Source organism: Carassius gibelio, chromosome A9 (genome assembly GCF_023724105.1).
Source record: "Carassius gibelio isolate Cgi1373 ecotype wild population from Czech Republic chromosome A9, carGib1.2-hapl.c, whole genome shotgun sequence".
In the NCBI taxonomy this organism is placed as follows: Eukaryota; Metazoa; Chordata; class Actinopteri; order Cypriniformes; family Cyprinidae; genus Carassius; species Carassius gibelio.
The window spans coordinates 16,987,969-17,014,730 of record NC_068379.1 but is presented as its reverse complement, the minus strand read 5'-3'; the positions used below and the strand labels follow the sequence as shown (position 1 = coordinate 17,014,730).

General features: G+C 37.0%; 1 pseudogene; it reads left to right on the top strand.

Moving 5' to 3' along the window:
• Window positions 1-1,168: 1,168 nt before the first annotated feature.
• The window catches only part of LOC128019357 (dynein axonemal heavy chain 7-like), a 46,084-nt pseudogene continuing 20,490 nt past the window's right edge, over window positions 1,169-26,762 (top strand).

The window sequence follows — 26,762 nt, the reverse complement described above, 5'->3', positions numbered from 1 at the left end:
TTTCATGGATGAGGACAATAACTTTTTTATTGTCTTTTTTAAAACTTTTTTAAGATTTTGCTTACTACTCAATATTTCAGTATGCAATACAAGTTATCGACAGCTGAACAAAATCCAAATAATTTCCTTAATCTTAGCAGAGTGTACCCTACAAAAACAATGACACTTTGCTTGTTTTCTTTTCTTTTCTTTTCTTTTCTCAAACAGTTGGATAACAGAAGCAAATCTGTTGTCTTAGTAGCAAGCACAAGCTGATCCCTAGCAACATAGTTTCTACAACTGTCTGTCCCTGCTCATGACCTCCCAGCTCCGAACCCTGGCAATGGAGTCTGTTCATCTCTACACACACCTCATTGCCCAGGACCCTGTAAGATCTGTACTGCTGCAATCTCTGAACCTTTTTTTTTCTTTGATCAGATTAAATGTGATATCACCATGGAATCTTTTTTGCTTCGGTGTATCTTTTATTATTTACATTTTGACAACCTTTATAAATCCCCATGGCTTATGAAGTAAGCCTATGAGCATTTGAGCATCCAGGGTTTGTTTTAAAGCTGGTGCTGAATCAAAATACTATCAAATTCCAACCTGATTTCAAAGACTTTTTAAGTCACCCTGCTAAATGACTTGATGTTGAAATCCTTAAGACTGATCCCTCGAGTAGAGACGAAGATATACCCAGAATGGGTAAACATATGTTTTTTTAATTTTATGTTACATCTCGCTTGTGCTGTGTGGTTTGGTAGCTATATTAATATTCAAGGGAACATTTCATGAGGAATCAAATTTCCCTTGATGTTTTGAGATAAAAGAGCTCAGTGTACTTGAAAACAAAATATATGTTCAGAATTCAAAACGTCTTCCCCAGTGAAAACAGACCATTTAATGAAACTGAATCACATAGATTGTTCATTCTGAAACAGATCTTGGTTAACTGTGTTGACATCTATATATATTTCTATATATTTTTTTTGTTTTGGGCACAAAAAAAAGTTTACATTATCTTCAGGGAGAAAGAGAGAACATAATGTGATATCACTTCTCTAACACTGTACAAAGATTACCTTTAGTTAGGTTGCATAATCTAAATATTATCAGCTGCTTTAACCAAACACAGTTGCCATTCCTTTAAAAAGCAGTCTTTACTCTGATTATTGTCATTTCTGTCATGGAGGCCCAGCAGGAGAAGGTCAGACGTGTCATACACATAGAAAGTGCTGAGACTTTGAGCATGTCTGTCTCTATGATAAGTATGCTCCACTGGTGTCCCAGCAAGCTGAGGAGGATAATACCGTTCCTGCAGAAGCAGCTCTCCTTCAAGTAGCTGATGATGGAGGTGACACGCTAACAGCAGCTGACAGGGGAGATCCAATACAATACCCTGACGGTTAATGGTTATTTAAATGATTTGAACCAGTTCATATTCTGGCAGTCTTATGACCACAATCTTAATACCTTTGGGCATGTCTGAAGTGCATTCTCATGATCTGGTCCATGCCCTTGTAAAGCTAGCAGAGGGTCTCCTGCAGAAAGTGGTCACTCACATGTTACAGGGTCACCAAGAGTTCAATAACAAGTGAGTCACTGACAAATCTCCAAAACATGTTGTTTAATAAAGAACATGCAATGAGCTGAAATCTGCTGTGTTTCTGGGGAGTTATGAGAGTGCAGATTCTATGGGCTGTTCATTAATTATGGAGAAGATTTGTTTTGGCAGGTGCTTTGTAACCCCGGTCTCTGTGAGCGCCATTAGGAGGCCTTGTGTCCTTTTCTCCTAAAGGCCTCAGAGGAGGATGTCTGTGTTGGCCAGGTTCTTCCACTGCATCTGGAAGCTCACCTCTCTGAAAAATCTGAAAATTTTACAGGGCATAGCAAAACCTTACTGGGGTTTATATCTCATTAGAAAGGGTCTATGCCCATGCTTCTTCTATATTTGCATGTGAAACAAGCTATTTTTTTCCAACAATCGGGCTGACAGTAACAGTGACATTAGCATTTACATTAGAACATGATTTAGTATCGCATGATAACAAAATCTTGCATGCACTAATTTGACCATGAACCATGTAGATTTAATAGCTCCAATGGCTTAAAATTGATCACATACTTTTTAATCCTGATTTCGAAGCACCAAAATTATAAAAATTCTATAAGAGTGAGCCCAAATTGTTACAGAAAAGTGCTGTTTTTAGCTATTTGTGTAGATTGTATTCACTGTGTATCTGTATGCATGTATTTCAGGGACTGGGAGAGTATAAGCTGCTTTTGTTGCAGGAAATTATGGAGAAGTGATTAAAGGTTCAGGGCACCTGGCTCTACCTTGAGCATATCTCCAGTTTCCCAGACATCATGGCAGATGCCTGAAGAGGGACGTTGCTTTACTGCTCTGGTCTGGATAAAACCTAGAGGGACACTATGAAACAAGTCAGCTTGGCGAGACAGAAAGCCTTACGCAACAAAATATCAACATGAATTTGGGTTTGTTTATTTCTAGATCAGAATATCACTTTGAAGAAACTTCTGACATGTCTTTTGTGTGAAAGTATAGTGTGTTCATGACAAATGAGATGACTATCAGACACACACCCAAACACAATCACTCATCTAGAGACTCTTCAGCAAGTAATTGGCAAGCCGAGTCACAGTGCTTTGAGATACATCAATATCTGTTGTCCTCCTCTACAAGGAAAAGAAAAGGTTGCCTGGTTCTGCCTTCAAAAAGGAATTATGGATTTTGTCTGGAGGGAATCAAATGTGAGAATGTGCAGAAAACAAGGTCTTCGAGCAGCACGAGGCATGCTGCCTCCCTCCACAATGTTTGAGATCATTTGTGTCCAAACTGTCCATAGGTTCAGAAAACCTCAGCACTATACTAATTTATCTCTTTAGAGACTATTTTCTGACAGTTGACAAACATTCTCTGTAATGGAAATTTAATAAAGTCACATATTTAGTTCTACATGTATCTAAAGTGATTATGCTGGTAAGCATGTTGTTGAAAAACAGCTTTGTGCTTAAGCTGTAATCATATACTACTGACGGCGATATCAGAATGTCCACTAGGTGTCTCTCTTCATCTGTGGTACCCATAAAGCTGTTGAACACCTCCAGATTTTATTTACTCTTTTCTAATGTGTTTCACACTTTCCCCAATTGACAGAAACAGAGATAAACATTCTGTAATTGGTTTCAAAATTCAGGGTTTCTTTAAGGATGTTTTCTTTTTGAATAAGTCCTACAGCACTCTACGGTTTTCACATAATGGCTTTTCTTGGAGAAGCAAACACTTATTATTTCAGCTGGAAGGCAGGTGTTTTTGCCTGTTGCTGCTTTACAGGAAAGCTTCTTTCATGCAACAGTACAGCAGTACATAAAGAACGGCTTGCTTATAATATCAGTGGGGTGCTTGGGGGAAACATCAGCATATTACATGCAGATCTGAGCCCAGTTTTTATTTTGCTAAAGACACATTGAGGCACATATGAAGCTATTCTGAATCCAGAGGCATAATGCTACTGTAGATGAAAGGGAATGCATTCATGAAGGAAAAGCGATCAGTAACTGTGAATATCTGGCACTGTTGGGCAGCCCACCTGCATGTTTCAGCACCCCGTGAAAGGAAGCGGATGATTCTCAGCATCCTTTCATTCAGAAGCATTCTGGCAGCACTCACCCTCTCACTCTAATGTAATTCAGTGTGACGGAGAGGGAGGGAGAGTAATTAAAAGAGTAATTGGCATAAAACATCCGCTCTCTCTTTCATTAGAGTCACCCAGTGATGTCTTTTCATGTTTTAAAAGGGTTATTTTGTGGAGGCTTTGGTTATTAACAACCCCTCATTACATCCTCTCAGTCCCTGTCAAGCAACTCAGGCCTTTTTGTCATCCAAAAGTGATCGTTAAACTTCAATCTCTCTGTCAACGTGACATCTAGTCACCGTATGTAATAGAAAATCAATAGCAATCCGAAAAGGGGAAAAAGCAATTATTATCTCTTTACAGGTGAGCAGCATCTGTGAGGGGTGGAAAGGGAGGGGGGCAGGAGATCCAGTTGTTTCCTTCTTTTTTTAATGAAGGACATGGCCTTCATACAACTTTTGGAGAAACGTTTGAAAATCAGACAGCAAAAGATGAGTTTTCCTAGAGGGAGACACTTTTAATAAATTAACTCTTTTGTGAAAGCTATCATCTTTTCATCATTGGATTTGTCTGAACAATCTCTGACAGTGTTTCATTGCTCATGATTTCCATGCTTTTTAGGTTTCTGAACTACAGTCGAACTTGAAAACTTCACACACGATCCAGAGGATTCCTTTAGAGGTCAGTCCTGTTACGGTCAAATATGCACTTTAATGATCTACTAAATTGTTAGCGGTGCTTGATATAGAAGATAATTCACACAATTAAACCCCTAAGATTCAAACAAACCCCTAAGAATTAAAGTTCAGGGTTTAACTTGCACTGGCTGACAGGGAAAATACTAAGGGGAATGTTGAGGAGAAATGTTGAAAATGTTTGAATCCCATAGATATCCTATTTTATATTTAATCTGTATATATCTGTATTTTTATGATCTACTGTCTTAGAGTATCACAGTGTTAATTAGCTTTACGTATTTGCTGTACATGTGGAAGAATTAACAATAAAGCGGACTTGACTTGACTTGAGACTTACTGTACTGTATATTGAAAGAAGAACCCAAACCATATCAAAAGACATATTGTAGAGACTTGTTGATGGTCTCTTTTGGCTGTAAGCAACCACCCAGAACACCCTTTCAACCATTTAGAGCACCTAAGAACTATAAATAAATAAATTTATATATATATATATATATATATATATATATATATATATATATATATATATATAGTGTGTGTGTGTGTGTGTGAATTTTGAGAAAATATTGTGTAAATTAATTTTTCTTTTCATTTTAATAATGTTGTGGCATCTTGCGCAATCACCGAGTCGTTACATCCAATAATGTTCAAAAGCTTGGGGTTGATTTTAATGAAAGAAGTCTCAAACCAGTCGGTTACCAAGGCTTCATTTATTTATACACTAAAAAAACTACGTATAATATTGTGAAATAATATTACATTTTCTTTTTCAATATAGTTTTCAGCCACCATTATTCAAGTCTTCACTGTCACATGATCCTTTATAAATAATTTTAATATGTTGTTTGATGATTAAGAAATATTTCATCTTATTATCAATGTTGGAAACAGTTGTGCTGCTTAATTTTATTTTTTTATTTATTTGTCGAAACGCTAATACCTTATTTTCAAGTGTTATTTTATGGTTAATTAGGTTAAAATATTTATTTATCTGAAATAGAAGTATTTCTTTAAACAACAACAACAAAATTCTGACCCTAATCTTTTGAACGGTATACAATATATTGGCATTATAACTTTCTTCTGTGAACATGCTTTCTGTTAAGTAAAAGCACTGACCATTGAAAAACCCATTTTGGTGAACTACTAGTGATCATTCTGTTGGATCCATATCCACTGGTGCAGTTACAAATGTTCCTGAAGCTAATGTTCCTGTTCCTGAATCCTGAAGAGTCAGGATTTCTGTGGGTTTGCACTTTTAGTGTGGTGTGAGTTACAGTAATCTCACACTTTCTCCATATCCTCAAAGGAAAAGAGCCTTAAACAATATGATTTAAAGGTTTGAGGAATATTGTTTGTCAGCCATTAAGGGGATCTGATTTTGAAGATTTCTGTCTTCAATATTCTTGCTGTCTGGGATCACTTTGTTGCTTTATAATAAGGCCAGACTGTTTAACTGAATGTTGGAAAGAACTATAGAGCAATCTGTGCTATATCAATAATTAAAAAAACCTTAAGATGACGCAAGTTTGGGTCAGTTTTTGATGTGATTTCTTTTTCTGAATTTTCATGAAGAATAACAGGGAGTGAAACTGTATCGCTGCAACTCATCATCTGAAATATAATTTGAACATGGTCTTTTTTTATCATATCCTATCTGTGAAACAAATGACTAGTAAGAATTTATTGGATATCAGTGTCTTCAAGCTGCTGCGAAGTCCCAAGATTTCTGAGGGTTTAGCATATGCAAGAATTTTCACCTTGATGTAGAATGTAGGCTGGATGTAATTTTCTGTAACATGAAATAAGAAACACAGCATTCACTCTGCAGAGCTTTAATCTCAAGCCTGTGATATTTATGAATATATCTTATATTTTCACATAGCCTACTTTGGCATGTCTCCCAGGGCACATCCAACTGATGTTATACCGCCTACCAAACCACTGCTTCCTACAAGAACATTTAGTATTTGAGGCCTCAAAAAGAACAGGGAAGGACAAATGAAAAGCAATTTAGCTTCACCTAAGCCTCAGAAAACCCAATTTGAACCCCTTAAAACCCAGTATTTACTGAGGGAATTTAATTATAAGTGCTTTTTTTTTTTCTTCCTGTGACACTCCGACCTAGTTTTTCTGCTGTGGTTCCCCTGTGCAGGCATGTATACGCAAATCTTGTTATATTTCACCCCGGGTTTTTGTTTCATGATGAATAATGATGCCTCAAATGCAAGTTCAAACTGAACTACTAAAGCTTTTGGTTTCATAAACTCGGAAGCTTTGCCTTGGCTGGCCTTGCTTTTCTTAACAGTTCTGACCACTTCTCTATTGCTCTCTTTCTCTTTCTCTCCCTGTGTCATTCTCATTCATCTTTTGTGTCTCCTGCATTTCTATTACATCTGAGAGGAAATTCTAACTTTAGAGAAATAACAAATCCAAACTGCAGCAGATGTTTTGCAGAAGTGTGTGTCACAAAGGTGTTCCTGAAATGTAATTCTGGTGTAACTGGTTTTGCATGTCACCTCGAATGAAATATCGAACTTGCGTTGGAAACGAGCAACAGTTCACCGCCGACTTTATGTTCCAGGGTGCAGCCCCACCTGAAAAAGTGTTTTGAGGGTACTGCTAACGTCGTGTTCACTGATGTTTTGGACATGACTCATATGAGAAGCAGTGAAGGAGAAGTGGTGGAACTGCTAGATTTCATTTGTACATCTAAAGCTCATGGGCAGGTGGAGAAATGGCTCCTGGAGCTGGAGAATGGCATGCTCCGCTCCATACACAAGGTATAGAAATGACTGAGTCAGTGGATTTCTGAATAGCAGAAATGGACATTTTTTTCTTGTATTTGATTCAGTTTAGCCTGGCTTGTTCATTAATTCACACAGGTGATTGCTTGTGGCTGAACAATGATAGTTTTGGGGGTTTGAGAGAGTTAATAATAAAGTGATTTACTGTATGGTGCCTCTAAAAAGCATTCGCCCACTTTGGCCTTTTTCATATTTTTGGAAGCACTTTGAAGCATTAGGGCTATATAATATATATATGTGTATATATATATATATATATAAATTTCTACTTATAAAAAAAAAAATCTTTATAATATCAGTGTGAAATGCAAATGTATTTACAACCTTCTTTTCACAAACTTAAATTTCCTCTTCACACCGCAGAATTATTTAATTAGATGTCAAATTGAAAAACACAAATATCTCAACTTTGTTTACCTTAAACATTATGGAACCCTAAAGGAGTAAAATTTCTATTTGGGATCATGAATACAACCGGAAAATTTAGTGTGCATTTCAATATCAGTCTTCATATTCATGTCTCTGCCATTCTAAGAAATGTCAAATATTGCTAACTGATCCTTGACTCCTGACTGTAAAGTGATCGGAGAGGCATTTAAAGCATATCCCAGAGACCTAAGGATCAGTTGGGTCATGGTCTGGCCGGGTCAGACAGTGCTATGTGTGTCTCAGGTTTACTTGAACCACTATGACTTTTGCCTCATTAAACCCCTTATTTTCCTGCTTATTAATAGTTAGTAAGGTAGTTGTTAAGTTTAGGTATTGGGGACAGATTAAGGATGTAAAATATAAGAAATGCATAATACGTGCTTTATAAGTAATTCACATCCAATATGCTAATAATAAGCAACTGGTAAATAGTGAGAATTGGTCTCTATACTAAAGTGTTATTTTCATCTCTCAAAATTAAACATTCTGAATTATCTGTTAATATTATTAAATTCATTAAATGTTTTTATTATATATATATATATATATATATATATATATATATATATATATATATATATATATATATATATATATATATATTTTACATTATACCTTGATGCACCTTTTTAAAATGTCTTCTTTACCAGAACTCTATTCAGAGCTTTACTCTTACATCTTGTCGGAGCCCCAGAGGGTCCTGCAGGTACAGGCAAGACCGAAACCATCAAAGATTTGGCTCAAGCCATAGCTACGGTAAGTACTAAGCATTGTGTGATCTTTAACTGCGCTGATGGCCTGGACTACATTGCACTGGGCAAATTCTTTAAGGTTAGTGTTACGGAGTCTGTAATTATGATGCATGTCGTGAATAGTTAGCCCAGTTATATGTAAATCTGAATTATTCAGATCACAGTTCAGTTCAGGTAAACATTACTCTGGGGGAGATACAGTGGGGGAGTCCACAAGGCCACAATGATCTAAGATTTTTACTGTATTTACACCTGGAAAAATTAAAAGTTTTATTATTTTGAAATATATATTTTTTCTAGCTCATTATGAGAGTATATCATGTTAATTATCTGTATGTACAAATAAATAAGTTTGTAGTTTATGTCAGCTTTAGTTCTGCTGTCAGTAAATCAAAAAAAGGATCAAAACAAATAATACATTTTAAAATGAATGTTAAATTAAAAATATTGTATTAGAAAATTTTAAATAAAAGCACAGCATAATTATTTTCTTTAGTGGTATTAGACTTTTAGACCGCACTATATCTAACATTTAACAGGCATGCTAGTTTTCCTTTCAGTTTGGTTTGCTAGCGAAGATTGCAATGCTTTTGCCATACAGCATCGGTACTATCAGGGAACCACAGCTGTATCTTAATCAGAGAGCTTAGAATTGCAAAGAGTTTGCATTTAATGTCATCCTGCTCACCCTTTGTCAGTTATCTTGCAGCACAGGACTGTTCAGACTACATTTGCTTTAAGTCATGGTAAAGATACTTGGTCTCTTCCGGGGATTGTTGTCGTCCGGTGCCTAGGCCTGCTTTGACGAGTTCAACTGTATTGATCTGAGAGTGCTTTCAGTGCATGGTGGCTCAGCAAATTCTAACCATCCAGAGAGGTGTGTGTTTGTGTGCACATTTTGAGTTAAAATGTCAACTGTGTTTTCAATGGATTTTAAGGTTTAATCAATGGACCTGCAGATCCCCCCTCCACTCCCAATCTCCCATATGCTATCAAACTTAAAAGACGTCTACATCTGAACATGATGAGTCTAGTCAAATCAAGTGTTAGGATGCTTCAATTAGACAAATCTATCAATCTAATGAAATTTCTTTAGTTTAGGTTTGGATGCATACATTATTTTTTTATTTTCCCCGTGCAGGTATTTCTGCCCATGCTGAGATGCTCCAATTTGAGGGCACAGAGCTGAAACTGAACCCTACTTGTGCTGTCTTTATCGCATGAACTCTGGATATACAGGACACTCTGAACCTGACAGCCTAAAGCAATGTACTTTAGAGAACCAAGTTCTATGATTTTCTGTGCTCACGGAATGTGCAAATTTTTTTGAGTGTGTCATACTTCAGCCATCACATGCCCAACTGTAAATGTGATTTATGTATTATTAAAAACATGATTTTAAATATGCAGAATTACAGGTAATATATATATAACGTAACAATTAATAATGCAAAGTGGAATATCTTATGATTATTGTTTTCACTGTTAATTGATTATTTATCGTTAAAGTGATTAAATGCTTTCTGCTAATATTGTGTATTGATAGTGTTCATATAATGTTTCTTTATTTCTATGGAATTACATTTACTTCAATAAAAATTTACGAAACTTTATGAATTTGAATGTAACTTTTTCAGAAAAATATGCCATTACAAAAGAAGAAAAACACAATGAAAATGAAAAAAAAAATAAAATAAAAATTAACAGGCTCTTCAAATATGTTTCATTCTTTGTTCAGAATCAGAATCAGAATCAGAATGAGCTTTATTGCCAGGTATGTTTACACATACGAGGAATTTGACAGAAGCTCCGCAGTACAACAGAATGACAGCGACAGAACATAAAACACATAATAAAAGAATAAAAAATACAAATAAGTAGATAGTGAATGACAATATACAAATGACAATTGTAGGCAGGTATATTACAAAATGCAGTTATGTATGTACATATATATTATGTGCAAAATTTAAGTGTATTCTAAGTATGTGTGTTAGATAAATAAAGTGTATGTGTATATAAATATAAAGTGTAGTGTGTTCCACAGTTATTATCAGCTGTTCATAAGATGGATTGCCTGAGGGAAGAAACTGGTCCTGTGTCTGGTCGTTCTAGTGCTCAGTGCTCTGTAGCGTCGACCAGATGGCAACAGTTCAAAGAGGGAGTGTGCTGGATGTGAGGGGTCAGGAGTGATTTTGACAGCCCTTTTTCTCACTCTGGATAAGTACAGTTCTTGAATAGAAGGGAGGGTTGTACCGATGATTCGCTCAGCAGTCCGGACTACCCTCTGTAGTCTTCTGAGGTCAGATTTAGAAGCTGAGCTGAACCAGACAGTTACTGAAGTGCAGAGGATGGATTCAATGATGGTGGAGTAGAACTGCTTCAGCAGCTCCTGTGGCAGGTTAAACTTCCTCAGCTGGCGAAGGAAGTACAACCTCTGCTGGGCCTTTTTCACAATGGAGTCAATCTGGTTAAAGATACAATTTGTAAGATATTTGCAGTAATATATCCAAAAGCCAATAGGCTAGTGTTATATATTTTGTCCAGCTGATTACTAAACTTCCTGATTACTAAACTTCCTCAGCTGGCGAAGGAAGTACAACCTCTGCTGGGCCTTTTTCACAATGGAGTCAATCTGGTTAAAGGTACAATTTGTAAGATATTTGCAGTAATATATCCAAAAGCCAATAGGCTAGTGTTATATATTTTGTCCAGCTGATCACTAACAATATCGCTAATGTTTTCAACTACTTGTAAATTATGAGAAAATTCCCATTCTAAACAGTGACACGGGGCAGTGCAGTCGACCATCGATGACGTTAGTTACCCTTTAGGCTATTACCGCCTTTACTGACGTAGAAACCACATGACAACAGTGTCCTGGACAAATGCGGAAGTAGTGTCTAGCATCCAGCAAACCACTAGCTTGCTTCAAGAAGTTCCTTATTTACTTCTTCTTGCACGTTTTATGCTGGATTGTGTTACTTAATTATGGAACATAATTACTGTTTACCGTCTGCTGCTGGTTCTGTCGACAAGGACAGCTCCCATAAACGTAAGTGTACGGGCCAAGAGTTTGGGACAAGAGGAGAGCGATGATCAATATCGTTGTTGCATTTTATAGATGGAGAGAGCTTCGTGACAAACTTCAACTAGAAAGAGATGCCGATCTTGCATGTGTTTTACTCTAGAGGTGAGTTTTTTGATTCGTATCTTTACAGAAAACATATGCTATTATAACGATCAACAATATTAGTATTATGGGGCATACACGCCAAACGCGGGGCATCGCGTCTCTAGACCCGCGCGAGGACGCGTCTGATCCATAGTCTTATCGCGTCATTGCATCCATTAAATCCATGATTTATCTTTCCGTCTGATTGATGGCCGTCAGCGGTTGGGTAGAAGACAGCAAATCCCATCATTCCACGCTACTTCCTAGCGTCATCATTAGTGTTTTGGTAGTTTTTTCATTTTCATTGTGTTTTTATTCTTTTGTAAAGGCATATTTTTGATAGTTTCTGAAAAAGTTAAGTTCAGTTTTATAAAGTTATCTTAATTTTTTTGAACCAAAAGTAATTCCATATATTTCTTGCTATCACTGTTCACTGTGTGTTTCTGCCCTGTTTTATTGGAGCATATAGTGCTTGTTCTGTGATTATGAATGTTTTGTGATTGTCTCCTGCAGGCTCTCTTCCGGACGGTAGCTATTATGGTGCCAGACTATGCTCTGATAGCTGAGATTGTGCTGTATGCCTGTGGATTTGTCAGAGCACGATCGCTCTCAGTGAAGATTGTAGCAGCTCTCTTCCCAGCACCACTATGATTATGGCAACAGGGCTGTCAAATGTGTTCTGACTGCCACAGGGAACCTGAAGGTAGGACCTGTATCTGAAAAAAAAAAAAAAAAAAAAATGGCCTGAATCTTTAGTGACATGATTTGAAGATTCAAATTTCTCTTGGTCTTTGATTGTGTGAATGTGAAGACCTTTGTTGTTTTGATTTAATATCTCATTACATTTAGCTAGATGTTTTGGCTCCTTCTGCTGAGCCACTGTTTCTGCGCTCTTCATAAACTTTGTTAAAGCAATTCTGAATGACTCCCAACTGCAGTTATCTCGGATCCTTTTTGCCTGCCATTGTTATCAGCACAGAGTTACCAAGGGTCGGAGGAGTGAAACATTTCCACTCCATCTCAGTTCCCATTGCATGTTCCTTCTCCTCTCCCCCTCTCACCACTTTTCATCTGTGGATCAAAGCCAAATGAATCTGACAATGAATAGAGTTCACACTCAATTCAGCAGCCTGGTGAATTGCAGATCTGTGAAAACCCTGAACTATTGAAACTGAGAAGTTTGCTAAAATTTGTGTGACCCTAAAGAATTCTGGGCTTCAATCAGTACAACCAATCTCTCTCTCACTCTTCATCTCTAATGCCTAAAGAACAGAACACTGTTGGTCCCTAAATAGGGTCCCACCAGAGTCGCCAGGCTACTATCGCAGTTTTTGCAAGAACTTTTCAACTGTGGTTTGTCCCCTCACTAACTTATTGAGCCCCAAGACTAAATTTGAGTGGACTGAGTCTTGTAACAAAGCATTTGAAAACGTCAAAGCTCTCTTGCTGACTAGTCCCGTGCTGGCTGCGCCAGACTTTAACAGACCATTTCAGCTTGCTGTGGACGCCAGCAATGTAGGTGCCGGTGCCGTACTTTTACAGTCAGGGGTAGACGATGTAAACCATCCTGTGAGTTTCTTTTCTAAGAAATTTAATTCTGCCCAGCGAAAGTACTCCACTATTGAGCAAGAGACCTTGGGTTTAGTTCTAGCTATTCAACACTTCGAAGTGTATTTAGGTTCTACGGTACATCCAATTAAGGTCTATACTGACCATGATCCACTCAAATTCCTCAATCGCATGTACAACTCGAACAGGAGGTTAATGCGCTGGAGTCTCCTGCTTCAACCATTTAACCTCCAAATTGTGCATGTCCGGGGGATAGACAATGTTATTGCAGATGCGTTATCTAGGGTGGATGCTTAATCGTGTTTTTTTTTTTGTTCTTCTCGTCTTAGAGGAAAAGGAGGATACGTTTGAAAAATTTAATTGCGTGACGTCTAGGTTATGGTTAGTAATAAAACAATACTATATATATATATAGTAGCTGCTATGTTTCTTTTTTTTTTGGGAGGGGATTTGTTTTAACTGTTTGTTTGTTTGGCTTGCTGATCTAAGGTAAGTCATTTGCATCGCGTATATTCATAAGTAAAATGAGTATTTGTCGTGTCCAGAGTATGGTGACAGGTCACCATTTTGGGGTGGGGGTGTTACGTCCCCCAGCCCTGTTTGATCCTAATCATGTGTTTGAACGCAGTGTCCCTTCTCTTAATTACAGATGATCCACACCTGTGCGGAGCCCTATAAAGAGCTGCTGAAACCACACCTGAGTGCGTACACAGAGAGCTGGAGAACAGAGCTGATGCACTGCCGTGCTGTTTAACTTTATAGGGATTGCTGTCCACCCAGCTGTAGAAAACGTTCCGCTTTTGTAGTTGTTTTTTTTGTTGTGTTACCATATCTTTCATTTTTCTATTAAACAAGCATACCCCTACCTTTGACACGAGCTGATCTGTGTGCGTCTCTCCTTGATGTTAAGGGTGGTGTCCGTGCGCCCGTAACAACACGATAAAGCATGATTTCAAACACCATGCTTTTCAGATTTAAATGTCATTAGAAAACTGCAGTTGTCATGCGTTATACTATAATTTTATTTGACTGGTAGACAGAAAGTCAAGGTTTGCCATAGACACCATAGAGAATGCTCATTTCAGCATGAGCACTGATCAGATCCCCTGAAGCGGTGAATTTCATGTGGCCCTACCTTAGCTAATTTCTTGATCACTGATTTATAAATATTGCACTGATTTTACCTAAAACCACATTTAGTATGGAGAGAGAATATCCTCATACAGATATTATTTACTGACACTCAGACATTGAGAACAGAGTTGAAGGATGCCATAGGCCATCAGAGAAGACAGGTCAAAGGAACATCTGCAGTACATACACAATGTGCCTCAAGCAAGAAGAATGCTGTTTTTCCATTAACTCTACTGTTCTGATAAACCTCAACATCTGAATAAAAGCCATTTCACCTGTCAGAGTCACAAAGGCCACCCACCCCCTACAAAGTTTTTAGAGTGGCAACTGCATTTGGAGGAGTGAATCCCATTGTTCTGTATTTGTGCAGAACAAAATAATCACTTCTGCTGAGCTCACAATGGTTGACATAGTGACCAAGGCTGCAGTTTGGCATCTTTTGGCTGCAAATAAGAATGATGCTAGCAGCTACTGACCAAACAAAAAACATTTTAATGTCCAACAATTTTTAGTAAACAGGGAACCGCAAATGCACTGTCTGGTGTTTCTAGACACATTGCTGCATTAATTCTATTTTGAAAGAAATTTGTACTTTTATTCAGAAAGGACACATTTAATTGACCAAAATTGACTATAAAGACATTTATAATGTTACAACAGATTTTTTTTTTCAAATAAAAGCTATTCTTTAGAACTTTATATTCAAAATGTCAACATTTGCACAAAAAATATATATTTTTGTTATTTAATTTTTTTTATTATAATTTACATTTTTCCAGTGTTGCCTTCTCAAACTTATCTATGCATTAGTAAAACTGAACTATAAAAATATATTTCTAATGAAAATTATATATATATTCTTGTTGACTTTAGAATTTTAAAGCTGTTTATGTTAATAGTTTTAGATTTTAGATGTGTCAGTAAGACCATATTTTACTTCACAGCTGTCACAAATATGGACTTTTTAGTTCTATCCCTCTCACCCACAAAGACCTTTCCCTATTGGAGTATGCGGTTGAGTTCACTGTTCTGGATTGGGGGAAGAATTACTATCATCCTGTCGACCTCCCAGACACATCTGGACTGAGCTGGAGGGAAGCTATTATCTGGAGTCTGGAGAGCATCTATCCCTGATCAAGAGCACAGCCAGACCAAGAGTCAAGCCCACCATCTCACCGCTGCATGGAGCGCAAGCCCGAGCCCACCACTGAGCCCAGAGCCAGAGCCTGTCCTGACCGACGAGCCATCACCAAGGAGTGCGACAGAGCTGAGGACAGCCACAGAGCCAGAGCCTCTGGGATCGTCAGATCAGGTGCGAGAGCTGGCTAGAATGCCTGCTGCGAGGGAGAAAGCATGGACTGTAAAAGCATGGGGAGGAGCTCCTCTCACCTGTATGCGTCCTCATTATCTGCCCTATTTGAGTTCTAGCCTGTTCCATCCTCCCTTGTCCGGTATTAAACGTCAGCTCTGTGCTACGTGTGTGTCTCCTGACTACCCTGAGTTCCCCTTATTGGAATATTAAAGACTGTTTTTTGGTGTTAACTCCTCGTCTCCTCGCTCCTCACTCCAGCACAGTAGGCGATTGGAACAACAGCATATGTCCAAATGTGCAAAAATGTACACTTCAACATATATATTAAATTCTATATGAACACTAATGAGAACAGGCTAATATTTCAACCCTCCCTCGAACCCTTAAGAATTAAAATTAGCTGGTTGTGCAAGAAACGGCACTTTGGTACACTGATTCTTTATTTACATTTATTAATAGCAACATCCTTCGGTAACAAAGGATTCATTATATTTTGACAGATTAAATGTACATTGTGCTGCTGAAAATAGAACCTTAAGCCATGTTTCTAACATTGGGATTACTCACTGTCCTAAATAACTAAATATTGTGTGTATAGAATAGGACAAGCAAGAAAGGAGTGACAGCTTGTATTTTACTGGAATGAATGCATGACGACTTTTACACTTCTGAATGTGTTTATAGTGTGACTGAAATATTAAAGCCACAAAAATAAATCTCACAGAGCTGAAATAGGCAGAGGAGGAACCTGACCTTGCAGCTCTCATTTGCTTTTCTCGTTGTGCCAAATTTGAATAGCGCCTGCTTGTGTCATCTCTACTGTTCTCAGAAATGAATACGCCTGTGTCATTTTCACAGCAATCTTTGCACCATCACACCCGAGAGTGCACTCTTTTGCCATCTTGAAATTACTTTTGGAGACAAAGCCATGCTCTAAACCCCTGAGGTCTGAGTTGCAAATGACTGTGATGGTAAAGAATGAGCAAAGACAATGGGCTGAATGCCACTCTCCCCCTGGAGACCCTGGAAATGTGACAGCACAAGCAAATCTTTTATTGAGTGTCAAGGCTCTTTCTCTCCCTGTGTTTAACATGTCACAGCTAAAGTTTCCAGAGGAGAATGAAGATATTCTGTTGCTGAGATCTATTATTGATGTTAAACTCACAGAATTTCTGGCTCATGACCTTCCATTATTTGAGGAAAACATCTTGATCAGTATTTTCTACATATACCACAAATAGTTCAGTCATAAAATGTATGTGTAGTTTTACAATTAATATTCTGTAACTTCTCAGTCATTGTGAATCTGTCCAGGGCATCACTTCTGATCTATTCCCTGGAGTCAAACTTCCAAAAACCAGACTACAGTGTGTTGCTTGAGGCTATTAGGGAAAACAACTCTAAGATGAACCTGCAGGTCAGTGACTTCTTTGCCGAGAAGATCCTGCAAATCTGTGAAATGATGATTGTGCGTCCGGCTTCATGTTTGTGCGCAGTTCTGCATGACATCTGTGAGAAGGTGCTGTAAATGGACAACTAAAAACTAAACCAAAAACTAGTGCTGCTCAAATATTTACAGTGGGAGTATTGTCTGTTACATAAGATTCAAACTTTTCTTCTTTTATCCTACTTATTGACAGTTTTTGAGTGCTTTTTTCTGGTACCCAGGATGTGAACTCCCAAAAACTCAAAGACTCCCACATTTCTCAAGCAGTTCCAACTGGGTGTGAATTTGTATCACAATACCACAATACAAACTGTTATTTTTGCATAATAGCTTCACTTCAACACTTTAAAGGAAATGTGATTTATTGTGTTTTCAGAGAACAGTCAACACATTTAGTGATGGTATTATAAATCACTGCACTGAAGCACATTCATACAAATCCTAAGATGATGTAATTTAAAACAATGCTTCAAAAAGTTGCGGAAGTGTTGGGTTATAGTCTCAGTCAAAACTTAACCTTATTCGAATGCAGAAACTGATGGAGGAGAACAGGAGATATCACTGTTTTCAACCCAAAGTGTATGGACAGTTTGATCATGTGTCCCATGAATTGTCAAATGGAATCTTGTCTGTCAGCTATAGAGCATTTTACCACTTCCCTGGTGCATTTACCATTCCAGGCATCTATTTGTCCATCCATTTATCTATGCATCTATACCTCTATCCATCCATCCATTGATTAATCTCTCCCTCCCTTCATACATCCATCCCCACATTTATCCATTTCTCTTTACATCTGTTTCTACATTACTTTAATCCCTCCCTTCCTTTCATCCATCCATCCTTTCATTTTTTAGCCCCCCAAACATTTATCCCTTCATGCATCCCTCCCTCCTTCTATGCATCAGTTATGTTGTTTAATTCTCTATGACCATCTGTTTATCTATCCATCCAACATCCCTCGCTCCATAACATTTATTGCTTCTCAGCATGTGCACATTGTGTAAGAGTTAAAAAAGACATTAAAAAGTTTAAATGTCTCTCCATGTACAGAAAAATTTGTTCAAGTCACTACTAGATACATACATAACAATGAACATCAAATTCACTGCCATCAATTTAAAGCCATATATATAAAAAAATAATAATAACATCAACAGTTCCATCTGCTTGAAATATGCAGCTCTTATATTTCTTTCACCATAGTAACACTATTCTTTTCACTAAGCCATCTTTTACCCACTGACTTTGATGTTGTTCAAAATGCAGTCACATACCCGCGATCTCAAAGGATTACAGTTTGAAGCTTTGTTTCACTGGTTTATAATAGAAATGTTTATGTTAAAACAGTTGTTGGCAGAAGTCACCGTAGAGAATAGTCTTTGACACAGCAAGACATTGGGGAACAAACCTAGATCTTCTAATAGGTGCAATTGAGATGGGTGTCAAATGTTTGCTTCACACTTAGTTTCATATTTGATAGCTGCTGTTTTTGCTCGAGGCTATGACGGCATGTTACAAAATTGGGGTTGTTATAGAGGGAAAAAAACTTTCATTGGAAAGAACTAGTTTAAAACACTGCAAGCATTTTAAGTGTAAACTAATGTCACAGTGTTTAAATTTCTGTATAAATAGTTTTTTCTCTGACTGGGGAAATGTTAGTTAACCTAATTTTTTTCTCTTCAAACATCCAAGATTATCCAGATGTCTTCAAAGATGAGCCTTATCTTTAAACCCATGGACCTGCAGGTGGCTTCACCAGCCATGGTAAGATTACCATTGAGTGTGCAGAATTCCTTCAGATACTGCAGCTGTCCAGATATGATACATCATAATCTGTGGCATCTTTTTTTTTTCTAAAACAAAGTAAAATACGACAAATAATAATAAATACAAAATATAAAAATATACTGTCTGCTGCATTTCCTCACAATGGAGCAAACTTGTGGCTTAAAAGTTTTTAGCTAAGGGGTCGCTCCACGACATGTCGTCATTCTTCTTTGTTTATACAAATTTAAATGTCAGAGTTTGTTTGAACTTTGGAACACAGTGAAATTCAAACGAGTTTGCGTTTCCAGTGTCTTACCTTTGCAAGCCTTTGAATGGAAGTCAACAGAAAGAAAAGTGTGACCTCCCCTTTAGATTGTTGAGTTACTTTAATATGAAAACCATATGATTAAAGTGATATTCAAAAGTGAATTTTTATTTACTTTTACATTTTTACTAAATATATCAATTTCATTGGACACACATAAAAAAATTATAATAATAATAAATGATTTGCTCTTGTTTCAACACTTTTGTGTACAATTTAGTTAATAACAGCCTCAACCTTAAACAAAAAACTCCATTACATGCCATTAGAAATACCGTGACAGGCTCACAGTACAAGTAAGATAGAAACACTGTAACGATCACAAATCTTACTGAAAAACTTAATCCACTTGTTTCTAACTTCATTTCAGTAGGCATTTACAAAATATTTCAAAAACATATCCCTTTAATATATTCCACCTACAAAGGCAAACAGTGCACATATTTATTTATTTTAAATACAGTATAGTCTAAAAAGGATGAAATTTGATGAAAATATATCCTCACATTTCCTAGCACATTTTGTTGTATGTTTATCAGACTAGACATCTCTGAGGCTGCCTTTGATGTTTTGGGTTGCAAAAAACAAAAACAAAATTGGCCATCAAATGGTATTGTTGTTGTCATTTAGCAAACCTGTCAAAAGGGACTTTCCAATTCACTGGCAATAACACACCCACATCACGCTTCCCCCCTCTCTCAGCCTACTCAAGAATGGCATAATGGCATTTTGCTATTGGCTTTCTTTCTTTCAGGAACACCAACGCGATTTCCTCCCCTTATTTATCTCAGCGTCTTCTCCTAAGATGGCTTTGTATCTGACATAGCTTCTGCTTCACACATCCCGGCCTGAGGAAAACCTCTTATAGTTGTGGATCGCAAGCTTTTTCTGGCCCAGTGTGGGCAGAAGGCTCAGATTCAAAAGAATGGGTGATGATGACAGAGATTAAACCAGCACGTTATGGAGAAGGAAAGAGCGTGAAAATGTCAAAGTGTGTGATTTTGTGTTGTTGTCGGCCATCACCAGATCAGATCAAAGTAGAGCCAGAGGGAAAGAAGGAGGCAGAGATCACATTTGTGTGAATATCTTGTCTTGCTTTGACACAAAACAAAAGAGGTCTGGCTCTAGCATAAATCTTCCTTTGGCTTATATATGTCTCTAGCAATTTCTGTCTTGTTCTCCTCCATTTTATATATTAATGCTTAACTCATGTGGCTGCAAACTAGACCAAAGTTCAATGAGAATCCAGTTGAACAAGCTAACATGGTCTTGAGGTCATGCTTGTTCCAGATGTCTCCTCCGGCTTAACACCTGTGCATAAGCACCCAGTTTGCAATTCACTTACACCTCTACCATTCACATGGGCCTACTGTTGGAGCCGACAGCTGTTTCCATCACGCAACCTTGATGATGTGCAATTCATCAAACCATTAAGCACAGAAGACCTTTATCTTTTCAGTAACCCAGTGCAGCTGCCATACAGATGAATAAAATGCAATTTGTTTGAACTATGCACCATTCCAGATGGCTAAGTAATATATACAAAGTTTGAATGTCCACATCCTTTAGAAAGGACTACTGCGGCAATGAGTGCTGTTTGTTTGCATCTTTGTGATAGTGAATTTTATATATTTATGAAAGTCACATTACCTAGTCAGCTGTTACTTTCAAAAGGTTGGGGTCAGTAGGTATTTTTTCTATCTCTTTGTCCAATGTTTTTTTTTTTTTTGGAAAAGAAAAAAAGCACCTGAGCACCTAAGCATTTCAGAAGGATCATGTAAGACCATTAATTTATAATTAATAGACTTCTTTTGCTGACTCTAAGCTTTTAAACAATATGTATCAGTTCTTTTATCAAGCTGGGACATTACTGCTTTCTGTGCAGGTATCTCACTGTGGTTTGATCTACATTGAGCCTCACATGTTGGGAGGACGGCCTTTGATGCTGTCTTGGCTCAACACTTTGCCGTATACTCTGAGCTCCATGCACAAAGACCTTATCACTGGCCTCTTCGACCGCATGCTGCCATCGTGTCTTCAGCTCATCTGCAAAGGCACTAAGGTACAGCTGTAACCGGGCTGCAGATAATAAGGGAGTTCTTTCCCATAGAATTAAAAGACATCTTTAATATTAAGAGCTGCACATTGATTGAACTGATATTAAATTGCACATTCAAAAAATGATTTTCGTCTCATGTAAAAATAATTTCAAACAAGTTCCCTATTCTTTAAAGCTCAAAATAAACCCATAGGATGATACAAGACCATTCAAATTTGTGTCTGGTCCTAATTACTGTAGGTTTATTTGATGATGATTAACCGATTGACTGTAGATCATCCCTTCACTAATGTTACATTTTTATAATATTTTCTTTTTCCTGGTCTTACTGAAATGTAGGTGAATCTGAAAGAAGAGTTTTAAACATATTTCTAAAAACTAACTTGAGACTCACTGATACCACAGAAAAGACCCATTCGTTTTTATATGACCTACATTTTACTCTAAGAGTCTGGAAGGAATAGGAAATTGTTGCATAGTCTCAATTAACTACAGACATCATTTTCTTTCCCAATAACCACAGGCTTCTGCAATTAGAGGTTCTTTTGTGCTTGCATGCATGCATTATTCTCAGAATGGGATAAAGCACTAATTATGTGCTTTCCTTTTTTTTTAAATACTACTTTTCCTGGCAGTCCTGTTTTGTCTCTTAGTGCACTTTGGTTAATACAGTTTTTGTCAGAGAGACTAGCACTTTCTTCCGCTCATTTACTGACACATTTTTTCTCAACCTTGTTTGTAATTTTCCATCTAGCCATTGTTAAGCTGTTATTTATTATCTCACATTGAAAACCAATATCAAAGCATGTCTTGCGTACTTTTAAGATAGCTTTGCCCTGTATAATGGCATATCACTAATCATCTAGCCATGGGTTTTTGGTCTGGATTAATGGAGTGTGTTTTGTGTGGCCATTCAGGAATGATCTCCTACATCCAACACGAGCCGGGTGAGGTCTCTGATGAATCTGATGGACTGCATGATGGAAGAGTTTAGAGAGGAGAGCTAGATGAAGGGGATGAATGAGAGAGCTGTCTTCTCCTGGCTTGAGGTGAGCAGATACAAAGTAAAAACGTTGAATTGTGGAATGTTGTATACTTAAGGTGTTGTATGCTTAAGCTTTCACTATGTAGCAGAAATTGATCCACACTTCTGCTGAGAACACACTGAGGCAGTTCACTAACAACCAAACAAAATGTCTTAGCAAACACATAGCAATGTCCTAGCAACCACACACAGCACATAAGCTTTCATTTTGATCTCATGGCTAATGAATTAAAATGTATCTTGTTCAGCTTTACTTAGTCCTCACAAGCAGTTTAGTTTGTGATGTCCACTGCAAATTAGTCTTTTAAATTGTTACTTGCTTTAGTGCCCTGAAAGGCCAAACTTAAGGCAATTTTTGCAATTGTTGTGTTGTCTAAAGCCTATCAATACTGTCTACATTTCTCCTTCTTCCACCTGCTCCTTTGAGACAGAGATCATATCAGAAGATCAAAAAGTGTCAACAGACAGCGAGTCTTATTGATTCATTAATTACTGTAGCTGGTGCAGGACCAATGCTTAAATCTCCCTCCTCCCAAATAGAAATGATTTTATTCGCTTCATCAGGGTATTGCACTTAAAGGTTTTTTTATGCCGAAAGAGCACAAACCATTTTGTCTCAAATCAATGGAGGCAGTGTTTGTATAGATTGTCATTGCTGCTGCAGATTGATCTAAAGGTGCAATTAAGTTTATAAAGGAATAATTATGAATAATTGATTGGATTAGTAGTTCTGGGAAGGTCAGCAATGTGTTGTAGTGATTAAACACAGCAATTCTTTAATAATTACCATACATTCATCTTCTAAGTCCTTATATGATTTCAGTATATGGATTATTAGTCATTTAAAAAAATAAAGGACCATTTAAAATAAAGCATGGCTAATTGTTCTATATATAGTCAAAATATAGTTACCGGTTACAGGACCTAATGTATACACTGCCTCTTATCGGTTCACATACATTTAAAACTAAAGTCTAATTTACTAATTTACATGTAATATCACATATCCATTTGATGAAAAGTAAAGGTGCAGATTTACATTTTTATTCTATGTAATGAAAAATTGGCAAATTGAAATCATTTTAAAGAATTCACAATAAACCATAGATTCCAAAATTAACACAATTTAAAGCATTATTAAATAAAGTATCTATATTATCCATATTGAGTACAATTGCAGTATAGAAAAGAATTACCCCCCTTTAAAGAATCACATTTGGTTGCTTTGCAGCCTGAAAGGAAGACTTGACAGTTTTTGTTTTATCCAGCTGTACACAGTGTAAATCTGTGGAATGAGTAAACACAGCTGGATAAAACAAAAACTGTGTCTGCAAAGCAACACAATTATTTTAAAGGGGGTGATTCTTTTCTATGCCCAGTGTATCTCCACTTTCCTGCAGCTTTTCATTTCTTCTCAAATGTTTCCCAGTCTGGCGTTCTAGAAAGCAATTGTGCAATTCTGTAATTGTGCAATATCCAGCCCGGTTTAACCTGGTCTAATTTGCCAATTTCATGCCTCATTAAATGCTGAAAATGTAATTTAATAGAGAAAAAATGGATTACCCCTTGCTTACATTTTTCTGCTCTAGATAAAAGCCTTTTCTGAACAGACAGAACCATGAACAAGCCCATAATTCTTTTGTGGTGTATATAAAGCTTCTACAAAGAGAGCACCAAAGATCACAGGGTGTCACGATGGTGGAATTGAAAACAATGCAGAGTTAATATACTCTGCAACCATAAATAAAATGGTTTAGAATGAACAAATGATGATGACATTAACAGGGTCCAGTCAGTCATGAGTAAGGGGCATGAGTTGAAATGTTAATTTTTTACACTTTTTTCAATTTTTTTAATAATAAATTGTTGTATGGAATTAACACATTAACTTGACTCTCCTAGTTTAGAATATTTTGTGCATTCTGTGATATATTTTGTAGTCCCTGCATTATTCTGATTGTAGCATGAGGAGGGTTTACTGAACCAAGACGTCAAATTTAAACGCTGCTGAGTTCTATAGAAGTCTATCGGATTGCACGTTGAAAAATAACGCCAAAGGTATACCCAGTGCGTCAAAAAAGTGACGCCAGATCCCTTGACCATGCGTCAGACATTTGACGAGTAGGGATTTGAGACTGTGTTGTTTACTGCAATTCAGAGCAATGTAATGATTAAAACTCAGTTCAGTATTAATCATCAACATATGCACAAAATTACCCTGTGGCTCTTTTTCATAAATAATGAGTTTCGCCAGGCAAAACACAATAGCAAACATTGTTACCTTGCTTTCGGATGCTTGATGTTTGGGAATGCAGTCATGTGTTAAAATTATGGAAGGTGATTATACCAAATTATTTTGATGATGGACTTTGATTAAGACATTTCACAATTAATAAAATAACATCTAGGATTGTGTGAGATGAGATTGGTGGGCTGGTTAAGTTATCCAGTCACATGATCTGTTGAGGCAAAATTACATGACTTCACACTGAGGAATTAATTTATGTTTTTCCATCATAGTTTATGCGTCTTTTATTTATTTTTTTATTTTTTTTACATTTTTACATTTTATGTGCATCTTGGTGTTTCCATCCAGTGTATTTTATGCAATATCCTAAAATGTGTATAAAAATAGGTGGACGAAAACATAACTATAAGTCTTACACAGTTTATGAACTGTGACAATATACTCGTATGTTTAAAAAAGTGTTTATCTAAGATGTTGTGGGAGAAATCACCCCTTTCACAATTTCAACAGATCATTTGCTTTGAACAGAATGTTCTGTCATCATCTTCCCATCTCATGCAGCTCGAAAATCATTGGGACATGCTGCTTGTGACTTTTTTGGAATATAAAAGACGTTTACTAGTATTACATATTTAGTTAGGTATTGAACTTTTGTCCCTTACCCACTGAATGAGAAGCGTACCACTAGACAAAAATGTCATTACACTTACATAAAGTTGTGTCTTTTGATCTTTGTTATGGCCTAAATTAACAAAATTTATACTAAACTAAATGTATAGCTTGTTAAATCGAACAAAACAAACAATGGATATGAGCCGAACATATGAATGTGTCACAGAAACTCGATGTCATTTCCAAGATAAAAATCCATGCCTTCATTTACGCCAATAACAAAGAAAACAACTTAAACAACCAGATATTAAAGGGGTCAAATGATGCAATTTCAAGTTTTCCTTTTTCTTTGGAATGTTACAAGATCTTGGTGCATAAAGAAGTTATGTAAAGTTGCAAAGACTAAAGTCTGAAATCCAAAGAGATATTCTTTATCAAACTCCCACAAGTAGGGAATTCCCTCTTAAGGCCACTTAGGGTCTCAGAATAAATGTTACAATCTTGTATAAGCTCACCTATGGCACCAAATGAAACAGGACTGCCACAGGTGCCCCTGTTCAAAATTAAATGGGTGCATGACGCAGCTGTCTCTACTTCCACACCACATTGTCCAGCTGAGCATGAATCCCCTTACATGATCTTATACGTGTATGCATTGAAGGATGACATGTCATCAGATCGTGATAAATTAGTCAATGGTTCGAGACCAACTGTGGCCCACTGCAGATCCCTGCACACTTTTCCACAAAAGATGAACATACTCAGTGCTCTTGTTTGGGTTGGTGAAATGGTTAGAATGTCAGTCGACTGGAGATCCATCAGTCAAACAGCTTAACCTATTACTGGAATCATTAGGTTTTCTAGGTTTAAATACACGTGCGACACAAAAAACTCAAAATCTTTTGCGTCACAATGGTGATGTGTGCCGGACCATATAGTTTGGAGTTTAGACATCAGCTCTTGTGATTTGAAAAGACTGTAGAGACTGAGTAATGTTCAAAAATCTGTGTACTCACTTCGTAGGTCCCTCTGCATCCTCTTTCCATTTCATTTCTTCACAATTTCCCACTTGTGATTCTTTGGCCAAATTTTAAAGGGCTCTACATCTTTAAAGGATTCTACATGTAGCGAGTGTGAAATGTCTGCAGGTGCCGATGACTTCATCACTCTCATTTAGAACATGAATATTAAATCATCGTTTTTCACATTCTGCCACATGGCTCTTTTAGAGAGTTTTAATTAATGAAAGAGATTGTATGTGTCAGGCTTAAGTGGAGCAACTCACAGGCTCCTCAAACTATAATAAATGAGGCCACTCTGAAATGTGCATATATTTACATTAATTAGTTGACACATGGCTGTTTCCTAATAAGAGCTTTTATGTTGGTTATCCATGTTGGTGATTTTCATCCTTTAAGTAAACTGTTAAACTATAAAGAGAGATAACTCATCCATATTGCAGAGGGCAGTTTTTTTTTTAACCACACATTCAGTTTGCTTGCTGCCCTGTTATTTTGAAATGAAAGCATAATTATGTCAGGTGCAAAGGGTTAAATAAACCATTTTATGGACTATGTACTATTTATATCATCCTTTATAATGGCAGTGCCTGGCTCAGAGTAGAAACAGTTTTGCAACACTCGACACAGTTGGAAGTGTTGATAAAAAAAAAAGAAAATATTTTTGATGCAACATCTGTGCTGACTAGAGCTAATTAAGTGTCTCTAAATTTTTTTTTT